Raw genomic sequence first — 20,981 nt, 5'->3', positions numbered from 1 at the left:
TCCCCCAGAAGAAATGATCATCCTGTGTTTATCATTTCCTTGCCTTTCTTCCTCTATAGACCTTTTTTTTTTAGAGCAGTTTTAGGTTCACAGCAAAATTGAGCAGAAAATACAGAGAATCCCCATGCTTTTTCTTTTCAAACATTTTTATCTCATATGTGTATGCTCACAACACCTATTGTTTAGTTTTGCTTTTGTTTTTAGTTCTTTTAGATGGCATCACACAGTACGTAACCTTCTGAGACTTGCTTCTTTCTGGCAACATTATGTCTCTTAGACTCATCAGTGTGCAGCTGGAGTTCATGCATTCTTATTGCTGTATAATATTCCCTGGCATGAAGGTATCACCATCTGTTGATTCACTCTCCTGCCAGTGGACATGTGGGTTGTTTCCTGGGTTCAGCTCTTGCAAACAACGTTGCTGGGAATATTCTTGGCCATGGTGCTATTCACCTAGAAAAGGAACATGATGGAAAAACACGTTTGGGAGAGGGATGGAGTCAAGAGTGGGGCATGCATAAGCTGGACAGGTCATCGCTGATTTGATGTTGAAGGAGGGCGGCAAAAAAGAACATCTCATGGGTTTGGCTGAACTAGAATGTGCCATTTCTTGAGCTTAGTTGCCACACTCAGCAATCTTGCACTCATGAACGTAAGCAGGACCCTCTCCCATGCCTGCCTTCAAGGAGGCGAAAGCACCATTTGTGAAGAGAGAAGTTTTCTGGGTGCCCTTAAATCTGAGCATCTCTAAGTGCCAGACATCTACCTCTCATGGTACCTAAGAGGATACTAGGTGGGTTGAAATAACAGCCCATCACCTGATGGGAAAATTCAGTTCTCCATCAGTCTTCCAGGTCACATCAAGACAAAAGATTCTATTTGGAACTAGTATATCCCCACCTAAACGTTGGCTAAACTGTGAGCAGAGAGACTTTGGGCTCGGGGCCTTCGGGCAACAGTTGGTTCCACTAAACATAAGGACATCCTGTGCATTTCTTTCCTCTGGTCAATTGTTATTTGTGGGGAATGGCACTGATTTTCCACTGATGACAGTGACAAAAGTTTTCTTTTTTTGTTATTAATGTTTTTTATTTATTTTTGATAGAGAGAGAGTGCAAGTGGGGGAAGGGCAGAGAAAGAGGGAGACAGAGGATCCAAAGCGGACTCCGTGCTGACAGTAGTGAGCTTGATGTGGGGCTCAAACCCATGAACCATGAGATCATGACCTGAGTCGAAGTTTGTTGCTCACCTGACTGAGACACCCAGGCACTCCTGACAAAAGTTTCTTTTTAAAATAAATGTGTTTGAGTTTTAATCAAGAAACTCATGAAGAAAAAAAAACCTCCTAAGATTAATTAAAGGACAGATAGGAACCATCTTGACAGTCATATTCAACTGATGCAGGTTTGGGAAATGCTGACCTCAGTCAGCCATTCTCAAACTTTCTGTTTCAGGACCTTTACACTCAAAAATGATTGAGATCCTCAATGAGTTTTGCCATTTACCATGTCAGAAGTGAAACTAAGTGAAACTAAGATTTTAATACTTACTTATTAATGCATTTTAAAAGAACAGTAATAAGCTCATTATGATAACATATACAACATATTTTGTGAAAAATAACTGTATTTTCCAAAACAAAAAAAAATTAGTGAGAAGAGTAATGTTGTTTTATATTTTTGCGAATCTCTTTAATGACTTAATTGAAGACAGCTGGATTCTCATCTGCTTCTGCATTCAGTCTGTTTTCATGTGATGTTTCAGTTAATGTATATGAAGAAATTCCAGCCTCACAGAGATAGGCTTTTGGGAAAAGGAAGGGTATTTTAATAGCCTTTTCAGACAATTGTAGATATTCTTCTTTGATACTACACCCAAACTTCACAAGTGATAGTGTATTCATTTGCTAGGGCTGCTATAACAAAATACCACAGACTGAGGAGCTTAAACAGCAGGAATGTATTTTCTTACAGTTCTGGAGGCCAGAAGTCCAAGATCAAGGCATCAGTAGGGTTGGGTGTCTTTGCAGGACTCTCTCCTCAGACTCTTCTCTCTGTGTCCTCACATGGTCTTTCCTCCATACGCACACATCCCTGGTGTCTCTTTGTGTGTCCACATTTCCTCTACTTATAAGAACACCTGTCATATTCCAGTAGGGCCCACCCTAATGGCCTCATTTTAATTTAATTGACTCTTTAAAAGCCCTGTCTCCAAATACAGTCATATTCTGAGGTCCTAGGGGTGTTAGGACTGCACCATATGAATTCTGAAGAGACCATAACTAATAGCATCTTAAAAATTAGTTGCCACGAAGAATCTAAAGCTATGTTAATGAACTTATCCACCTTCACATTGAAATCCATTTTTTTCCCTCTCACACGGTGATGAATGTTTACCCATTCCTGCTTTTGTAACGTTATGCATTGGTATTCAGAAAATATTGGCTCGTTGAGTTATGCAGATCTTTCAAATATTTGCACATTTTGTTATAAAATATTTCCTAAAAATCGCATTTGTTATTCTACTCCTGACCTCATCAGAAACATCTTTGTCTTTGGGAAGCTGTCAGGCTCATGATGACAGAGACAGTTTTCCAAAATTCCAGTGTTTGCTCTGAAAGCTCAAACGTCATCATTGGCAACAAGTTACTGTCCGTTGTTGTCCTTGAAGTGATAGGCTCACTTTGTTCATTTTTGAGAAAATGTCTGCCAAGTACTCAAGTCTGAATAGCCAACATTTGTCAGTTCTTTTATGCAAAAACGGCATTTCATGAAAACGGAGGCTAATTCAGCTTGCAACTCAAACAATCACACAACAGCTTTGCCTCTAATACCTGTTACACTTCACGGTACAGCAGTAATGCTCAATGAATGCTTTGCCTTTTCTGCTCCCAATGATTAATAAAACTCATCATGATTACTGCTTCACCCAAGACGTTCCCAAGTGAACCTGGCATTCTTCGCCACAACTGTGTGGTGATGAAGAATACAGTGACTTCTGGGACAATCTGATTTGTCTCCCTCGATTCACCATTGCTTTTGCAGCAGCAGTGGAAATATCAACACAGTGAAGGTGGCAATAACATCCTACTGTTATTAGGGAAATAGTTTTGACTTTTCAGACCCTCTGCAATGGTCTTGGGACCCTCTCGGAGGCATGTGGGCCACACTATGAGAACTGCACCCTAGACAAAAATGCAGAGAATATTTGGGGCCAGATAGTGCAGAGCCTCAAAAATGACCTGAGTGCCAAAGTCATAAGAGCTGGATATGATCCCAGCTCTGCCAGTGTGGAACTAAACGGCCTTGGGTAAGTCACCACCCTCTGGAAGTCAGAGACTTCACACATGAAGAGTGGTAGGTGCTTCCTGCCCCCATCCCCAGGGTTGAGGAGGGGGGGAAATAAGGCCCAGATGTGAGAGCCTCTTGTAAATGGTAAAGCATAGCCCAGGCAGGAGGAACCAGCAGCAGTGGGGAATAAGGCAAAGTTATGTACTTTCACGTCCTGGCTTAAGCCACTTATGATTGACAACACTGCCTGGATCCCTGTATTCCCCTGAAGAGACCTAAGAAGGCTAGGCCTAGTGGCCCTGAAAGAGATGCCCAACTGGATCAGTGTCTTTGGGGTTCTGCTCTAAGTTACCCACCACCACATCTACGAGTTTGAAAGGAAAAGACCTCCTAAAAGCCCAGAGCTCCTCTTGTCTCCTACCAGACAGATAGATACTCACCTGAGTCAAGTAGAAATCTAGAACCTCATGGGAAGTATCAAGCATGTCAGGAATTCTGATTTGATCTGCTTATCAGTGTTAAGAAGATAGAGGTGATTCTTGAAAACTCAAGCGAACTGAGAAGCACTTGTTGAGAGGGTTTCAGGCGGGATTCTGCCTCCAGGAAGATAGAATTTTCTTTTTCCTATTTGTCTCACTAAATGCGACTAAAATCCCTGGACATTATATATAAAACAAACACTAGAAAACTATGAGGAGAGGAAGTTAAGATGGCAGAGCAGCATGGAGACACTCAGCTTGTCTCATCCCTGAAATGCAGCTAGATCAGCATCAAATCATTTTGCAGAACTAGGAAATTGAGGATTAAAACAACAATCTGCATAACTTGAGCCACAGAACTCAGCAGGTACACAGTGTGGAGAGGTGAACTGGGGGAGAGAAAAGCTGTGGAGGGTAGGGAGCTGGTTTTGTGGAAAGAAGACAGAGGGGGAGAGTGCAGGACAACACTCCCCCGAAAGTAGCTGGAGAGAGAGAACAAATGAAAACACTTGCTGGGCCTGAACAAGAAATCTGTTCTCCAAAACCACTGACAGAAAGAAAGGAGAGGGTTTCAATGCCACCAAGACTCTATAAACGGTGTAGCACAAAGTCTGAAGTTCTGGAGTTCAGTGCCTGGTGGTGCTCAGGTGGGGAAGTAGGGTGAATCTCCAAGAACAGGCAGAGGGGTCTGAGGGGTCCATGTGCACATGGAGAGAAGCAGTTCCCCTGCTTGGAGTGCCTTTGGTAGAGGCCATACGGCCTCCCAACAGGCAAAGGTCCTAGCAAACCCTGGAGAGCAGCCACAATTTGCTGGTATTGGGAGAAAATCACCAGAGTACAGTGAAACCTGTATATTGTGATTCATAATCTCTGAACCTCTGCCACTGTTTGATCAAACAAACGTTTTCTGGGGCAAGCTGGCACCCGCCCATTGCTCAGCAAGACCCCCCCCCCCGCCCCATTATAATCACTGTGGGCCAATCTGTGGGGGTCTCTGAAAACTGAGGATTTGAAACACAAACCGATCTGAGATAAAACTTTGAAAGGAGGTGCCCCCTGGCAGGCAGACGGCTTAGACATGGACAGGATAGCAGTGGGGAATGGATGGAGGTCTGAGACAAAGGAAGGGTGCTTGATTGCGGGTTGGTGAGAGTGTGAAGTTCCTGTGCCAAAGACTAGAGAGCTGGGTGAAGCCATTTCCACCTCTCCTATGCACATGCATGCTCTCTGATCCACTCCAGTAAGCGAAGCTGTGCCATATAGTAGATAATGGAGCCACTACACCAAGCCCCGCCCCACTGCACCCTCCAAGCATATCAGCTAGAAAATTAGCACAAGTCACTCCACCTGCTTTGTGTACAGACTTTAGAGTAGTTCATATTTTCAGTTCTAGGGGAAATTGGATGTAACTTCCTTCGGGTTTCATTCTGTTTGCTGTTTCATTTATTAGTTCATTCTGTTGCTTCTGTTTTTGTTTAAATTGTTTATTTCCCCTGTATTTTCTTTTCCTTGGATATAGAAAAAGAAATTTTTATTTGTATTTTTTTAATTTTAATTTTTTTCTTATTTTTACTTTATTTTTATTTTTAAAAATTTTTTATTCTATTTCATTTTATTTAATTCATTTTATTCTGTTTTATATTATATATTTTTTTAATTTTTAAATTTTTTCTTACATTTTTTTCTTTTCTTTCTTTTCTTTCCCTTTTTTCTCCATTCTGTCAAGCTTCTTTCAACAAGCAGACCAAAACACACCTAGGATCTAGGTTCTTTTATTTGATTTTTTTATTTTTAATTTTAGTTTTTTATTTTATTAATTTTTTCTTCCTCCAAAATGATAAAATGAAGGAATTAACCCCAAATAAATATCAGGAAGCAATGACAGCCAGGGGCTTAATCAACACAGATATAAGCAAGATGTCTGAACTAGAATTTAGAACCTTGGTAATAAGAATACTAGCTGGGGTTGAAAAAAAGGCCTAGAATCTCTTTCTGTGGAGATAAAAGAAGTAAAATATAGACAGAACGAAATTAAAAATGCTATAACTGAGATGCAATCTCAAATGGTGCCACAATAGCAAGGATGGATGAAGCAGAGCAGCGAATCAGTGATATAGAAGATGAAATTATGGAGAATAATGAAGAAAAAAAAGAGGGAAACAAAGGCAAAAGAGCATGATACAGGTATTAGAGATCTCAGTGGCTTATTAAAAATGAATAACATCTGAATCATAGGAGTCCCAAAACATGCAGAGAGAGAAAAGGGGGCAGAAGGTTTATGTGAGAAAATTATAGTGGAAAACTTTCCTAATCTGGGGAAGGACACAGACATCAAAATCCAAGAAGCACAGAGAACTCCCATTAGATTCAATAAAAACCGACCACCACCAAGGCATATCATAGTCAGATTCACAAAACACACAGACAAGGAAAGAATTGTGGAAGCAGCAAGGGGAAAAAAATTCCTTAACCTGTAAGGGAAAAAAGATAAGGTTTGCCATAGACCTATCCACAGAAATTTGGCAGGCCAGAAAGGAGTGGCAGGATATGTTCAACATGCTGAATCAGAAAAATATGCAGCTAAGAATTCTTTATCCAGCAATGCTGTCTTTCAAAATAGGAGAAATAAAGAGTTTCCCCAGACAAACAAAAACTAAAGGACTTCATGATCACTAAACCAGTCCTGCAAGAAATTTTAAGGGGGGTCCGTTGGAGAAATGATGAATCAGTACAAAAAAGATCAAAAGCAACAAGGATTAGAAAGGACCAGAAAACATCACCATAAACACCAACTCTACAGGCAGCACAAAGGCACTAAATTCATATCTTTCAGTACTCACTCTAAATGTCAATGGACTAACTGCTCCAATCAAAAGATACAGGGTATCCGAATGGATAAGAAAACAAGACCCATCTATATGCTGCTTGCAAGAGACCCATTTTAGACCTAAAGACACCTTCAGATTGAAAGTAAGGGGATGGAGAACCATCTATCTATCATGCTAATGGTCATCAAGTATGGCTAGCTGGAGTAGCCATATTTATATCAGACAAACTAGATTTTAAAATAAAGAGTGTAACAAGAGATGAAGAAGGGCATTATATCATAATTAAGGGGGTCTGTCCACAAAAAAGACCTAACAATTGTAAATATTTACACCTCCAATGTGGAAGCACCCAAATATATAAATCAATCACAAATATAAAGAAACTCATTGATAATAATACCACAATAGTAGGGAACTTCAACACCCAACTCACAACAATGGACAGATCATCTAAGCAGAAAATCAACAAGGAATCAATGACTTCGAGTGACACACTGGACTGGATGGATTTAACAGGTATATTCAGAACATTTCATCCTAAAGCAGCAGAATACATTCTTCTTGAGTGCACATGGAACATTATCCAGAATAGATCACATACTGGGACACAAATCAGCCCTCAACAAGTACAGAAAGATTGAGATCATACCTTGCATATTTTCAGACCACAATACTATGAAACTCGAACTCAGCCACAAGAAAAAATTTAGAAAGACCATAAGCACTTGGAGATTAAAGAACATCCTACTAAAGAATGAATGGGTTAACCAAGAAATTAAAGAGGAAATTGAAAAGTACACGAAAACCAATGAAAATGAAAACACCAGAGCACAAAACCTCTGGGATGCAGCAAAGGCGGTCATAGGAAGGAAGAATATAACAATCCAGGCCTTCCTAAAGAAGGAAGAAAGGTCTCAAATACACAACCTCACCTTACACCTAAAACGGTTGGAAAAAGAACAGCAAATAAAACCTAAAAGCAGCAGAAGTGAAATAATAAAGATTAGAGCAAAAAACCAATGATATTAATTTAAAAAAAAAAACAGATCAGTGAAACCAGGAGTTGGTTCTTTGAAAGAATTAACAAAATTGATAAATCTCTAACCAGATTGATAAAACAGAAAAAGGAAAGGATCCAAATAAATAAAATCAAGAATGAAAGGGGAGAGATCACAATCAATACCACAGAAATGCAAACAATAGTAAGAGACTATAATGAGCAATACATGCCAACAAATTGGGCAATCTGGATGAAATGGACAAATTCCTAGAAACATATAAACTACTAAAACTGAAACAGGAAGAAATAGATAATTTGAACAGATCCACTACCAGTGAAGAAATTAAATCAGTAATCAAAAACCTCCCAAAAAACAAGAGTCCGAGGCTAGATGGCTTTTCAGGGAAATTCTACCAGATATTTAAAGAAGAGTTAACACCTATTCTTTTGAATCTGTTCCAAAAAATAGAAACGGAAGGAAAACTTCCAAACTCATTCTACAAGGCCAGCATTACCTTGATGCCAAAACCAGACAAAGACCCCAGAAAAAAGAGAACTGCAGACCAATTTCCCTGATGAACATGGATGCAAAATTTCTCAAAAAGATATTAGCAAACCAGATCCAACAATACATTAAAAGAATTATTCACCATGATCACATGGGATTTATTCCTGGGATGCAGGGCTTGTTCAATATCTGCAAATCAATCAATGTGATACATCACGGTAATAAAATAAAGCATAAGAACCACATGATCCTCTCAATAGATGCAGAAAAGGCCTTTGAGAAAATAAACCCAAGAATGTAGGAAAAGAAGGATCATTTCTCAAGATCATAAAGGCCATATATAAAAGATCCTCCACTAATATCATCCTCTATGGGGAAAAACTGAGAGCTTTCCCTCCAAGGTCAGGAACATGACAAAGATGTCCACTCTCACCACTCTTATTCAACATAGTTTTGGAAGTCCTAGCCTCAGCCACTAGATAACCTAAAGAAATAAAAGGCATCCAGATTGGCAGGGAGGAAGTCAAACTTTTCACCCTTCACAGATGACATGATACTCTGTGTGGAAAACCCAAAAGACTCCACCAAAAACCTGCTAGAACTGATCCATGAATTCAGCAAACTCGCATGATATAAAATCAATGTACAGATATCCATTTCATTTCTATACACCAATAATGAAGCAGCAGAAAGAGAAATCAAGAATCTATCCCAGTTACAGTTGCACCAAAAACCATAAAATACCTAGGAATAAACCTAACCAAAGAAGTGAAAAATCTATATGCTGAAAACTATAGAAAGTTTATGAAAGAAATTGAAGAAGACACACAAAAAAATGGAAGAACATCCTATGTTCATGGATAAGAAGAACAAATATTGTTAAAATGTCAATACTACCCAAAACAATCTACATTTTCAATCCCTATCAAAATAGCACTAGCATTCTTCACAGAGTTAGGACAAACAATCCTAAAATGTGTAGGAAACCAGAAAACACCCTGAATAGCCAAAGCAATCCTTAAAAAGAAAACCAAACTAGAGGCATCACAGTCCTGGACTTCAAGCTGTATTACAAAGCTGTAATCATTAAGACAGTATGGGACTGGCACAAAAACAGACACATAGATCATTGGAACAGAATAGAGAACCCAGAAATAGACCCATAAACATGGCCAACTAATCTTTGACAAAGCAGGAAAGAATGTCCAATGGAAAAAAGACAGTCTCTTCAGTAAATGGTGTTGGGAAAATTTGACAGCGACATGCAGAGGAATTAACTTGGACCACTTTCTTACACCATACACAAAAATGAACTCAAAATAGATAAAAGACCTAAACATAAGAAAGGAAGCCATCAAAATCCTAGAAGAGAAAACCGGCAACAACCTCCTTGACTCTGACTGCAGCAACTTTTTACTTGACACATCTCCAGAGGCAAAGGAAACAAAAGCAAAAATGAACTATTGGGACCTCGTCAGTATTAAAAAGTTCTGCTCATCAAAGAAACAGTCAGCAAAACTAAAAGGCAACTGACAGAATGGGAGAAGATATTTGCAAATGATATATCAGATAAAGGGTCAGTATCCAAAATCTGTAAAGAACTTATCCACATCAACACCCAAAAAACAAATAATCCAGTGTAGAAATGGGCATAAGACATGAATAGACAGTTTCCAAAGAAGACGTACAGATGGCTAACAGACACATGAAAAGATGCCCAACATCACTCATCATTAGGGAAATACAAATGAAAACCACAATGAGATACCACCTCACAACTGTGAGGCTAAATTAACAACTCAGGCAACAACAGATGTTGGTGAGGATGTGGAGAAAGAAGACCCCTTTTGCACTGCTGATGGGAAAGCAAACTGTGCAGCCACTCTGGAAAACAGTATGGAGGTTCCTCAAAAAATTAAAAATAGAACTGCCCTATGACCCAGGAATTGCACTACTAGGTTTTTATCCAAAGGATACAGAAGTGCTGTTTTGAAGGGGCACATGCACCCCAGTGTTTGTAGCAGCATTATCAACAATAGTCAAAGTATGAAAAGAGCCCAAATGTCTTTTGACTGATGAATGGATAAAGATGTGGTGTGTGTGTGTGTGTGTGTGTGTGTGTGTGTGTGTGTGTGTACAATGGAATATATTTACATATATTCCATTATATAATATATATGTAATATATATATATATATATGTAATAGAATATTACTCAGCCATCAAAAAGAATGAAATCTTGCCATTTGCAACAATGTGGATGGAACTAGAGTGTATTATGGTAAGCGAAATAAGTCAGAGAAAGACAAATATATAATTTCACTCATATGTGGAATTAAAGATACAAAACAGATGAACATAAGGGAAGAGAAGCAAAAATAATACAAAAACAGAGACAAACCATAAGAGACTCTTAAATACAGAGAACAAACTGCGGGTTGCTGGAGGGATGTTGGGTGGGGGGATGGGCTAAATGGGGGAGGGCGATTAAGGAGGACACTTGTTGGGATGAGCACTGGGTGTTATATGTAAGTGATAAATCACTAAATTCTATTCTTGAAATCATTATTACACTATATGGTAACTAACTTGGATTTAAAATTTTAAAAAAGATGAAAAATAAAATAAAACTTTCCATAAGTTAAAAAAGAAAAGAGAAAACTCTGAAAGACAGAAAAAGGACAAGCCTGCAAGGGACCTGAGGACCCAAGAAACAACACAGTAGTGAGTTTGTAGTGGTGGTGGCTTTTCCTCATATATCACAGTGTTGGAGAAAGAAGCCAGAGATGAGAAAATGCCAATAGGTAGTTGAGGGGTAGGGGGAAGGAAGCCTGTTATCTCTAGCTAAAGAACAAGGAAGGGGACAGCCTAGCAAAACTGACACTTTTAGACAAAAACTGCTGTACTCCAGCCAAACACCATAGAAAATATTTATGGCCCTACATGCACCAGCAGTGATCCTGTGGGGAGACTAGACTTTTAACTTCATCAGACTATGAGGCAACCCCAAGTCCCACACTGGGTGGTGTCAGAGAATGCCAAGTAGGGAGCCAGGGCTTTTTTTCCCCACCAGGTGGTAATAAGACCTCACCTCCAGCCCCCAGGGTACCAGTGGAGACCACACTGGGAACAGTAACAAGTCATTCCTACTCCTCCTAGCCAGGGAAGTATCAGTCAGGGCCTAATTGGGAGCTGTCATTCCCAAACCCCCTTCTTTTGCTGGTGCTGTGTCATGGAAGCCTGCTGAAACAAAGGTTTAAGTAAGATCCAAGGCCCATAACCTCATATCCCAAATCCCCACATTTCAATTAAAATTCCCCAATGCCAAGAACTAATTCATTCAGTCTTAAACTGAATGAAAAAAAGGCAATCAGTAGATGCCAACATTGAGATGGCAAAAATGTTGGAATTATCTGACCAAGATTTTAAAGTAATCATCATAAAAAATGCTTCAAGGAACAGTTATGAACACACTTGAAACTGATGAGAAAAAAAAAGAAAAAGAAAGTCCCGGCAAAGAAATAGAAGACTTAGAGAAGAGCCAAAAGGAAATATTAGAACAGAAAAATATGATAACTGAAATTAAAAGAAAAAAAAAACCTCAATGGATGTGCTTAACAGCAGACTAAAGGGGACAAAGGAAGGAATCGTTGAACTGGAATATAGAACAAAAGAAACTGTCTATCTGAATAGCATATTAAGCTTAAAAAAATAAAGCCAGGGAGCCTGGGTGGCTCAGTTGGTTAAGCGTCTGACTTTGGCTCAGATCATGACCTCACGGCTTGTGGGTTTGAGCCCTGCGTCAGGCTCTGTGCTGACAGCTCAGAGCCTGGAGCCTGCTTCAGATTCTATCTCCCTCTCTCTTTCTACCCCGCCCCTGCTCATGCTCTGTCTCTCTGTCTCTCAAAAATAAATAAACATTTAAAAAAAGAAAAATAAAGCCTGAGAGACCTGTGGGACTGTAACAAAAGTTCTAATGTTTATGTCATTGAACTCCTAGGAGATGAGAAAAGGAGTGGGGCTGAAAAAGTATGTGAAGAAAAAAATGGCTGGCAACTCCCCAGATCTGGTAAAAACAAAACAAAACAAAACAAAACAAAACAAAAATGTCATAAACTTACTGACTCATGAAGCTAAGAAAACTCCAAAGAAGATAAACCCAAAGAAATGTACATCAAGACTCAAAATAGTAAACTTCTGAAAACTCAAAAAAAAAAAAAAAAAGTGAAAGCAATGGAAGGAAAATGACAACTCACTGATAGTGGGGAAACAATTTGAAGGACAGTGGATTTCTCATTAGAAACCCTAGAGGCCAGAAGGAAGTGGTACAACAGTTTTCAAATGCTGAAAGGAAAGAACTGTCAACTGAGAACCCTATTACCAGGAAAACTATCCCTCAGACATGAAGGGGAATTGAGATCTCAGATGAAAGGAAACTGAGAATTTGTTGCCAGAAGATCAGCCCTAAAATAACAGAAAGGAGTTCTCCAGACAGAAAGGAAACAATTTTTTAGAAAGGAATCTTAGAACACCTGGAAGGAAAAAAGAATATGGTAAGCAAAAATATTGCTAAATGCAATACACATTCTTTCTCCTCTTGAGCTTTCTAAATTATGTTTGGTGGCCAAAGCAAAAACTACAACACTTATAGATGTGGTTGTGTTTGTAGAAAGACAAACAGAAAACAAAAAATAAAAGGATAGACTTAAAATTTAACATATCAATAATTACATTAAATTATTAATGTAATAGACCTAATAGTTGCATGGGAGAATTTTACCAAATGTTTAAAAAATTAACACCAATTCTACGCAATGTCTTCCAGTAAATAAAAGCAGAGGGAACACTTTCAGTTCAATGTATGAGGCTAGTATTACCCTGATATCAAAACCAGACAACAGCATAAAAAAATGAAACTATAAGCCAACCTCCCTCATGAATACAGATGTGAAAAATCCTTCACAAAACATTAGCAATGAGAATTCAGTAATATATAAAAATAATTGTGCTTCAGGACCAACTAGGGTTTATTCAAGAATGCAAGGTTGCTTTAACTTTTAAAAATCAGCTAATATAATCCACCATGTTAATGGGCTGAAGAAGAAAAATCACATGATCATATGCATCAATGCAGGAAGCATTTGATAAAATTCATTACTCATTCATGATATAATGCTTAGAAAAATATGAATAGAGAACTTCCTCAACTTGATGAAGAATACTGACAAAAACCCACAGTTAACATTATACTTAATGATGAAAGACTGAATGTTATCTCCTAAAACTGGGAACAAAACAAGGATGTCAGCTCTCACACTTGCCTTCAAATAGTGCTGGGCAGTCTAGTCAGTGCAGTAAGACAAGACAAGAAAAGGCATGCAGATTGGAAAGGAAGAAACAAAATTGTCCCTATGTAGAGATAACGTCATGGTCTAGATTTAAAAACTCTGAAGGAATCTACCAAAGCAAGGAGGCAAACAAACAAAACAAAACAAAAACCCTGCTGGAACTAATAACCAAGTTCAGGAAGGTCACAGGATACAAAATAAACATACCAAAACATTGTTGTATGTCTGTATACTAGCAAAGAACGTGTGGGCACCAAAATTAAAAATATGAGGCCATTTATAATCACACACAAAAAATATAGGTGTAAATTTAACAAAACATACACAAGACTTATATTCTGAAGACTACAAGATACTGATGAGAAAAATCAAAGAAGATCTAAATGAATGAAGTGGCCCTAGTATGTTCATGGATCGGAAGACTCAAGATAATAAAGATGTCAATTCTGTGCAGTTCCTATCAAAATCCCAGCAAAATTTTTGTAAATGTGAAAAAGATTATTCTAAAAATTATGTGGAAAGGCAAGGGAGCTAGAACAGCTGAAGCTGTTTTGAAAAAGAAGAATAAAATGAGAAGAATCATCCTACTTCATTTCGAGACTTATCTAGAAACGAAGGCTGTGTGGTGTTGACAGAAGGATGACACATGGATTAATGGAATGGAACAGAGGATCCAGAAATAGACCCACACAACTGACTAATATTTGACAAAGGTACAAAAGCAATTCAATGAAAGAAAGGTAATAACCTTTTCAACAAATAATGCTGAAGCAAATTGGACATCCATAGGCAAACAAGAGCAACAACAAAAAATCTGCCTAAGTCTCACATGTTACACAAAAATTGGCTCAAATGGATCATAGACTTAACAAACAAAATTTAAAACTGCAAAACTTTTAGAAGAAAAGTTAGGAAAATAATTCACGTTAGACTTAATCCCAAAAATATCCATAAAAAATAAAAAGTAGAGGGGCGCCTGGGTGGCACAGTCGGTTAAGCGTCCGACTTCAGCCAGGTCACGATCTCGCGGTCCGGGAGTTCGAGCCCCGCGTCAGGCTCTGGGCTGATGGCTCAGAGCCTGGAGCCTGTTTCCGATTCTGTGTCTCCCTCTCTCTCTGCCCCTCCCCCGTTCATGCTCTGTCTCTCTCTGTCCCCCAAAAAATAAATAAAATGTTGAAAAAAAAATTTAAAAAAAAAAATAAAAAGTAGATACAGTGATCAAAAAGAATGAAATCTTGCCATTTGCAACATTGTGGATGGAACTAGAATGTATTATGCTAAGCGAAATAAGTCTATCAGAGAAAGACAAATATTTGATTTCACTTATATGTGAATTTTAAGAAACACAACAGGTGAACATAGGGGAAGGGAAAGAAAAATAAAATAATATAAAAACAGAGAGGGAGGCAAACCATAAGAGACTCTTAAATATAGAGAACAAACTGAGGGTTGCTGGAGGGGAGGTGGGAGGGATGATGGGCTAAATGTGCAATGGGCATTAAGGAGGGCACTTGTTGGGATGAGCACTGGGTGTCATATGTAAGTGATGAAACACTAAATTCTATTCCTGAAACTAGTACTACACTATATGTTAACTAACTTGAATCGAAATTAAATACATAGGTAGATGATAGATAAGATAGATAAAGAGATAAAGTTATCTTTACCAAAATTAAAAGCTTTTGTACTACAAAACACTTTGTCAAGAGGAAGAAAAACAAGCTACAAGCTGGGAGAAAGTATTTGCAAACCATGGAATCTGACAAAGTGCTAGTAGCTGACATAAATTTTAAAACTCTCAAAATTCCACTGTTAAACATATGTAACAATCCAACCCCAAAAATGGGCAAAAGTCACGAAGGGACATTTCTCCGAAGATGTGCAGATAGATGGCAAATACACACATGAAAATATGTTCAACATCATTAGCCAATAAAGAAATACAAGTTAAAACCACAATGAGATATTTTACACCTATCAGAATGGCAAAAATAAAAAATCATACCAAATGCTGAGCAGGATGCAGAAAAATTAGATCATTCATAGGTGGGTAAGAATATCAATTGGTACATAGCCATTCTTGAAAAACAGTTTGGACGTTTCTTTTATTTTTTAAGTTTATTTATTTATTTTGGATGGGGGGAAGGCTGGGCAGAGAGGAAGAGAGAATCCCAAGCAGGCTCCACGCGCACACTGTCAGTGCAAAGCCTGACACAGGGCTCGGCTCAGTCTCACAGTGAAATTATGACCTGAGCCAAAACCAAGAGTCAGCTGCTTCATCAACTCAGCAACCCAGGCTCCCTTGGGCATTTCTTTTAAATTTTTTTTTTAACGTTTTTATTTATTTTTGAGACAGAGAGAGACAGAGCATGAACAGGAGAGGGTCAGAGAGAGGGAGACACAGAATCTGAAACAGACTCCAGGCTCTGAGCTGTCAGCACAGAGCCCGATGTGGGGCTCGAACTCACGGACCGCAAAATCATGACCTGAGCCAAAGTCTAACGCTTAACCGACTGAGCCACCCAGGCGCCCCTGGGCATTTCTTTTAAACACACATGCGCACACACACACACACACACACACACACACACATACACACACACACACACATACACACACAACTAAATATGCAACTACCCCACAACCCAATTGCACTCTTGGGCATTTATCCCAAATAAATGAAAATTTATGTTCACACAAAAACCCTGTACACAAATGTTTATAGTAGCTTTACTCATTATAGCCAAAAACTGGTAATAACCCAGATCTCATTTAGTAGATGAATGGATAAACTGTGGTCCATCCACATCATGGAATTCTACTCAGCAATAAAAAAGAGTGAACTATTGATATGCACAACAACCTGAGGAATCTCCAGAGAATTAGGCTGAGTGAAGAAAGCCAATCTCCAAAGGTCACATATTGTGTGATTCCATTTATAGAACATCATTGAAAGATCAATATTATAGAGATGAGAACAGAATCATGATTTCCAGGAGTTAGGGATGAAGGCAGGGAGGGAACGGATGTGACTATAAAGGAGGGGCCCAAGGAAGCCATGCTGGTAGAACAGATGTGTATCTAGATTGTGGTGGGGCTTACATAAAACTACAAAGTGATAATATTGCATAGACCTACACACACACACACACACACACACACACACACACACACACACAAGTACATGTAACCTTGGTGAAATTTGAATTAGCTCCAGGGACTGTACTAATGTCATGTGCCTCGTTTTGCCAGAGCACTAAGCGTGAGATGTTGACTCAGGTCAGCTGGGGGAAGGTGCATGAGAGCTCATCGTGGTACAAGATGCTAGCACTGGGGTCAGCCAGAGGAAGGTTCCCTGCACCTCCCTGTGCTGTGAGATGCTAGCACTGGGGTCAGCTGGGGGAATGAGCACTGGACCTCCCTATACATTTCTTTAAAGCTTGCTTTGAATGGACAGTTATCTCAAAATAGAAAGTTACAAATGAATAAATGGATAGATAGGTACAGAACGGGAAACTGATACAGGAGAGACATTTAGCTCTCTTCTGCTATTTATTAAACACATCTACAAGCGAAGGCATTTACACATATTATACTTCCGTTACTCCTCTCAAAACTCCTGAATAATAGGTATTAGTATTTCTGTCCTGCAGATGGAGAAGCAGACTCAGAAACATAAAGCCTCTTGCTCCAAGGCCTCTGTGCACACCCCTGCCCACTCTGTCCCACTCCTTCTGCCCTTAAAGGCCGCACCAGCCAGCAGATGAAATACCCCATCTGACACCCTGCTGGTAATGGACTTGCTCCCCTAAGAGGGCCTGAGGCCTGGGAGGTCTTGACGGGGAAGTCAGGGGGTGGGTCCCCATATGGCGAGGTCAGCTCCTGGGAGGTATTTGGGGAACTGAGCCACTCCTGCTTCTCCTCTGTCTCCATCTACCCCTGACGCAGGCCCTCACCCAGTGCTGGCCCCTAGGTCCCACTTCACTGCACTGTTCCCTTCCTATTCTTTCCTGACTGGCTCCCCATCGGGTCACCCACCCCTAACCAATGCCGTCTCCCCTTTTCCAGAGCTGAACTTCATCACCCAGTCCCCAGAGCCAGCAAGACATGGGCCCCATTTCCCGAATCCTGGCGCCTTTCATTTAACCAGAAGACGCAGAGGGGTAAGTTGGAAATGGGTTTGGCTGGGGTGGGAGTGGGATAGATGTGGAAGAGGGCACTGTTGGGGGGCTGCTAAATGGAGGGTCAGCTGAGCAAGAAAGCAGAGTTTGATGGCAGCTCCCTTCCCTCTGCAACCTCAGAGAAGACACATGAATTATTTATGCACCATTGTTTTGGTTTGGGAAAACTGCCCCACATCCCTTTTGCATTTAAATAGGGATTATGGCCTAGAAGTTGGAGAAGGAAGGCAGCATCACTTGTCATCCTGAGCTGAGTCTCACCCTTATATGTAAAATGGGGGACAATGGCAGCATCTCCCTCTTGTGAAGTCCAAGCAAAGATGACCCATGTAAGGTGCTTAGCAGAGTTGCTGGAACCTAGTAGGTGCTCAATAAATGCTTGCAGAATGGACAGACACGCTAGGTGCCTAATGTGTGTTCGTTAAATGGGGCGGCCCTCTCTCTGGTGTCACAATCCCACTCACCCTTCTGGGGCCAGCCCATCTGGCAGTTCTGTAAGATTTCTCCTGCTCCTCACTGGGAGGCATGTCTCTCTCTGTATTCCTGAAGCCCATTCTTTGGGGCTCTGTTATTGCCTTGCTCAGTCCACCTTGCATTAATACACCTGTGAACCTCAAAGCCCAGGCCTGCACCCCCCCCCCATGTCAGGAAGCAGAGTTCATGCAGCTCATCTTTCAGCATCAGACCCAACTTACCTTCAGAAAGACTGTCCTCTGAGCCAGAGCTGAGTCAGCGTCTCACCTGACCTTCCCATGCGGTGTTGTTAGTCCTTTCACAGATGGGAAGACTGACCCAGAGAGAAGTAACCTCCCAGACAGGAGCAGGGGGAACCACGATGTGCCTCCAAGATTCTGCGCTCAATGCCTACTACCCCACTCTGCCTGGGCTGAGGGAGAGGAATACCTCTGGACAGAACTGGGGAGGGAGCAGACAGGCAGACTGGCCACGCACCTCTGTCCCCCGCCTCACAGATCACCCAGGCTTCTGGCTTTGCTGAAGTTTTGTTTCTCGCCCCAGCACTCCGGGGCTAACCAGATTGTTTCCAAACATGTTACATAATTGCTCACATATTTATTTATGCCATCTCTTGAATATTAAACGATCGATAATATGGAACAGAAACATGGGTGTTTAAACCCAGCAGCTTTTGACAAGCGTGGGTGGGGAAGGAGGTTGAAGAGAGCCATCTCTGAGCCATTTATGGGAGGAGAAGGTGACATTCCCCGCCCCGCCCCTCTTCATTTCCCAAGATGACTTGAAAGGCTTCCCAGGCCCATGGTTGACAATTGCCTAGCAGAGTTTTCACTGTGGGGTTTAGCTGCTTTTATTATATAATGAAAAAGATGCATTATCATTTCCTAAAGGATGCCTAAAGCCAGAGCCTGACCACCTGTTTGCTTATTCTTGAGTGTTTATTGAGCATCCTTTGTGTGCAGTCACTGTTAGGCTTTTATTCACCCCAGGGTGCCCTCAAGAATGAAACAAACAAGACCCCTGTCCTCATGGTACTGACACTCCAGTGGACAGGTGACCAAATAAATAGCATCAGAGCATAACAAGCATTGTGAACGGAACAAAGCGGGTGGCAGGGTGGCATTGGCCGGCAGTCCCCTGAGGAGGGGACATTTGACTGGAGGTTTCCATGGAGGAAGCAGCCAGCCATGCAGAGGTCCAGGGATGGGGAAGAGTGAGGAGGACAGCAGGCTGGAGGGGTCTGCATGGAGTAGTGACAAAGCTATTGGAGGGTTCTAGTGATGTGGTGCATGTTTGGGAAACATTCCTCTGCAGCTGGGAGAGGGCTTGGGGGGCTGGGGTGCTGGGTCTGAATGGGGGATGGTTAAGGAGAATCCAGGGAAGACAGAGGTGGGGCTGCCCTGGTCCTGAACCTGACCTTCCAGCCTCCAGAGGGGAGTCCAGGATGATTGTGAGTTTCTCCCAGGGCAGCTATGGAGAATTGGCCTGACCCAACAGGAATCCCAATAACTCTGACATCAGTGACAACAGTATGTAGGATTTACTCAGCACCTAGAGGGAACCAGCCCCTTATCCTCACCCATCAACCTGTGACATATGTACTTTTATTATCCCCCATGTTACAGAAAAAGATACCAAGGCACAGAGTGGTTAAGTAAAATGCCCGTAGTCATCCAGTGAGTAAGTAGCAAGGTAGGGATTTGAACCTAGTCAGTCTGACTCCACACATGAGGCCCTCAATCCATGTTGGCGGAATAAATTAACAACGGTAATAGCAATCACTTTTTATAATAAGGTAGGCACGACCACTATCCCCATTTTACAAAATGAGAAACTGAAGGACAGAGTGTTGTATCACTTACCCTAGCTGGGATTCGAACCTGGGAGGTCTGGCAGAATTTCCATGTCAGAGCAATGTATGAGGCTGTTGTCACTAACCCCAGTTTACAAAGCAACTCATGCCTCCTTCAGATGTGGACAGTAATTCCCATCTGCTGGCAGTGCTGAGGGCAGGGGGGAGGGGACAACACATGGGAAAGTGCCCCATAAGAGGTGAAAACCTATGCAAATGAGGGTTCGAGAGTACTTGAGGATTTTTCAACACCTTATCCTTGTAGGGAGTTGGGACATTTCCTTCCATCCTGTTTTCCTCAAGGAGAGAATGGAGACAAACCTGGGCCCTCCCCGTGGCCAGACTGCCCCAGGGTCTGAAATACAGGCCACAGATCAAAAAAAAAAAAAAAAATGCACCCAAACCTCTAAAAGCAGCTTGTGAACTCTGGGAAGCTCTTTCCACACGGGTTCTGTCTGGGGAGGTGACATGGCTCCTGGCTGCCTGGCCCACCTCCACTAGTTTCAGGTCCCAGCTATGCAATCTTGGGCAAGTTGTTGACATACTCTCCCAACTCAGTTTTATATTCTTTAAAATGGGAGCAAGAAGGGGCGCCTGGGTGGCTCAGTCAGTTAAGCATCCGACTTCAACTCAGGTCATGATCTCATGGTTTGTGAGTTTGAGCCCTGCATTGGGCTCTGTGCTGACAGCTCAGATCCGGGAGCTTCTTCAGATTCTGTGTCTCACTCTCTCTCTCTCTCTCTCTCTCTCTCTCTCTCTCTTTCTGCCCCTCCCCCGCTTGCACTCTGTGTCTCTCTCTCAAAAATAAATAAACATTAAAAAATAATAATTTAAAATGGGAGTAAGAAGCCATATTGGAAAGATGAAGTGGGGGAGGAAATCTGAAATGTCCAGCACTGCTTGGGATATTAACAGTGCTCAGCAGGTTTCTGTTCTACTGGTGGTCCCCAGTGAGAACAGGTGCCTCAAATGGTGAGGACCCCAGGCCCCCTTTCTTCTGGGACCATGTCAGACTCTCAAC

At 41.0% G+C, this 20,981-nt stretch overlaps 1 protein-coding gene across 6 annotated transcripts in view; it reads left to right on the top strand.

Annotated features, from left to right (window-relative positions):
• Window positions 1–20,981, top strand: part of ATP2B2 (ATPase plasma membrane Ca2+ transporting 2) — a 387,223-nt gene that overhangs the window by 165,849 nt on the left and 200,393 nt on the right. For all 6 annotated transcript variants that reach the window (XM_030307403.1, XM_030307401.1, XM_030307398.1 and 3 more), the window contains exon 3: window positions 17,522–17,616. The gene's annotated coding sequence lies outside the window, so the exon portion shown is untranslated. The remainder of the gene's footprint in view (window positions 1–17,521; window positions 17,617–20,981) is intronic.

The sequence above is a fragment of the Lynx canadensis genome, chromosome A2 (assembly GCF_007474595.2).
Source record: "Lynx canadensis isolate LIC74 chromosome A2, mLynCan4.pri.v2, whole genome shotgun sequence".
NCBI lineage: Eukaryota > Metazoa > Chordata > Mammalia > Carnivora > Felidae > Lynx > Lynx canadensis.
This window is presented reverse-complemented; position numbering and strand designations above follow the sequence as displayed.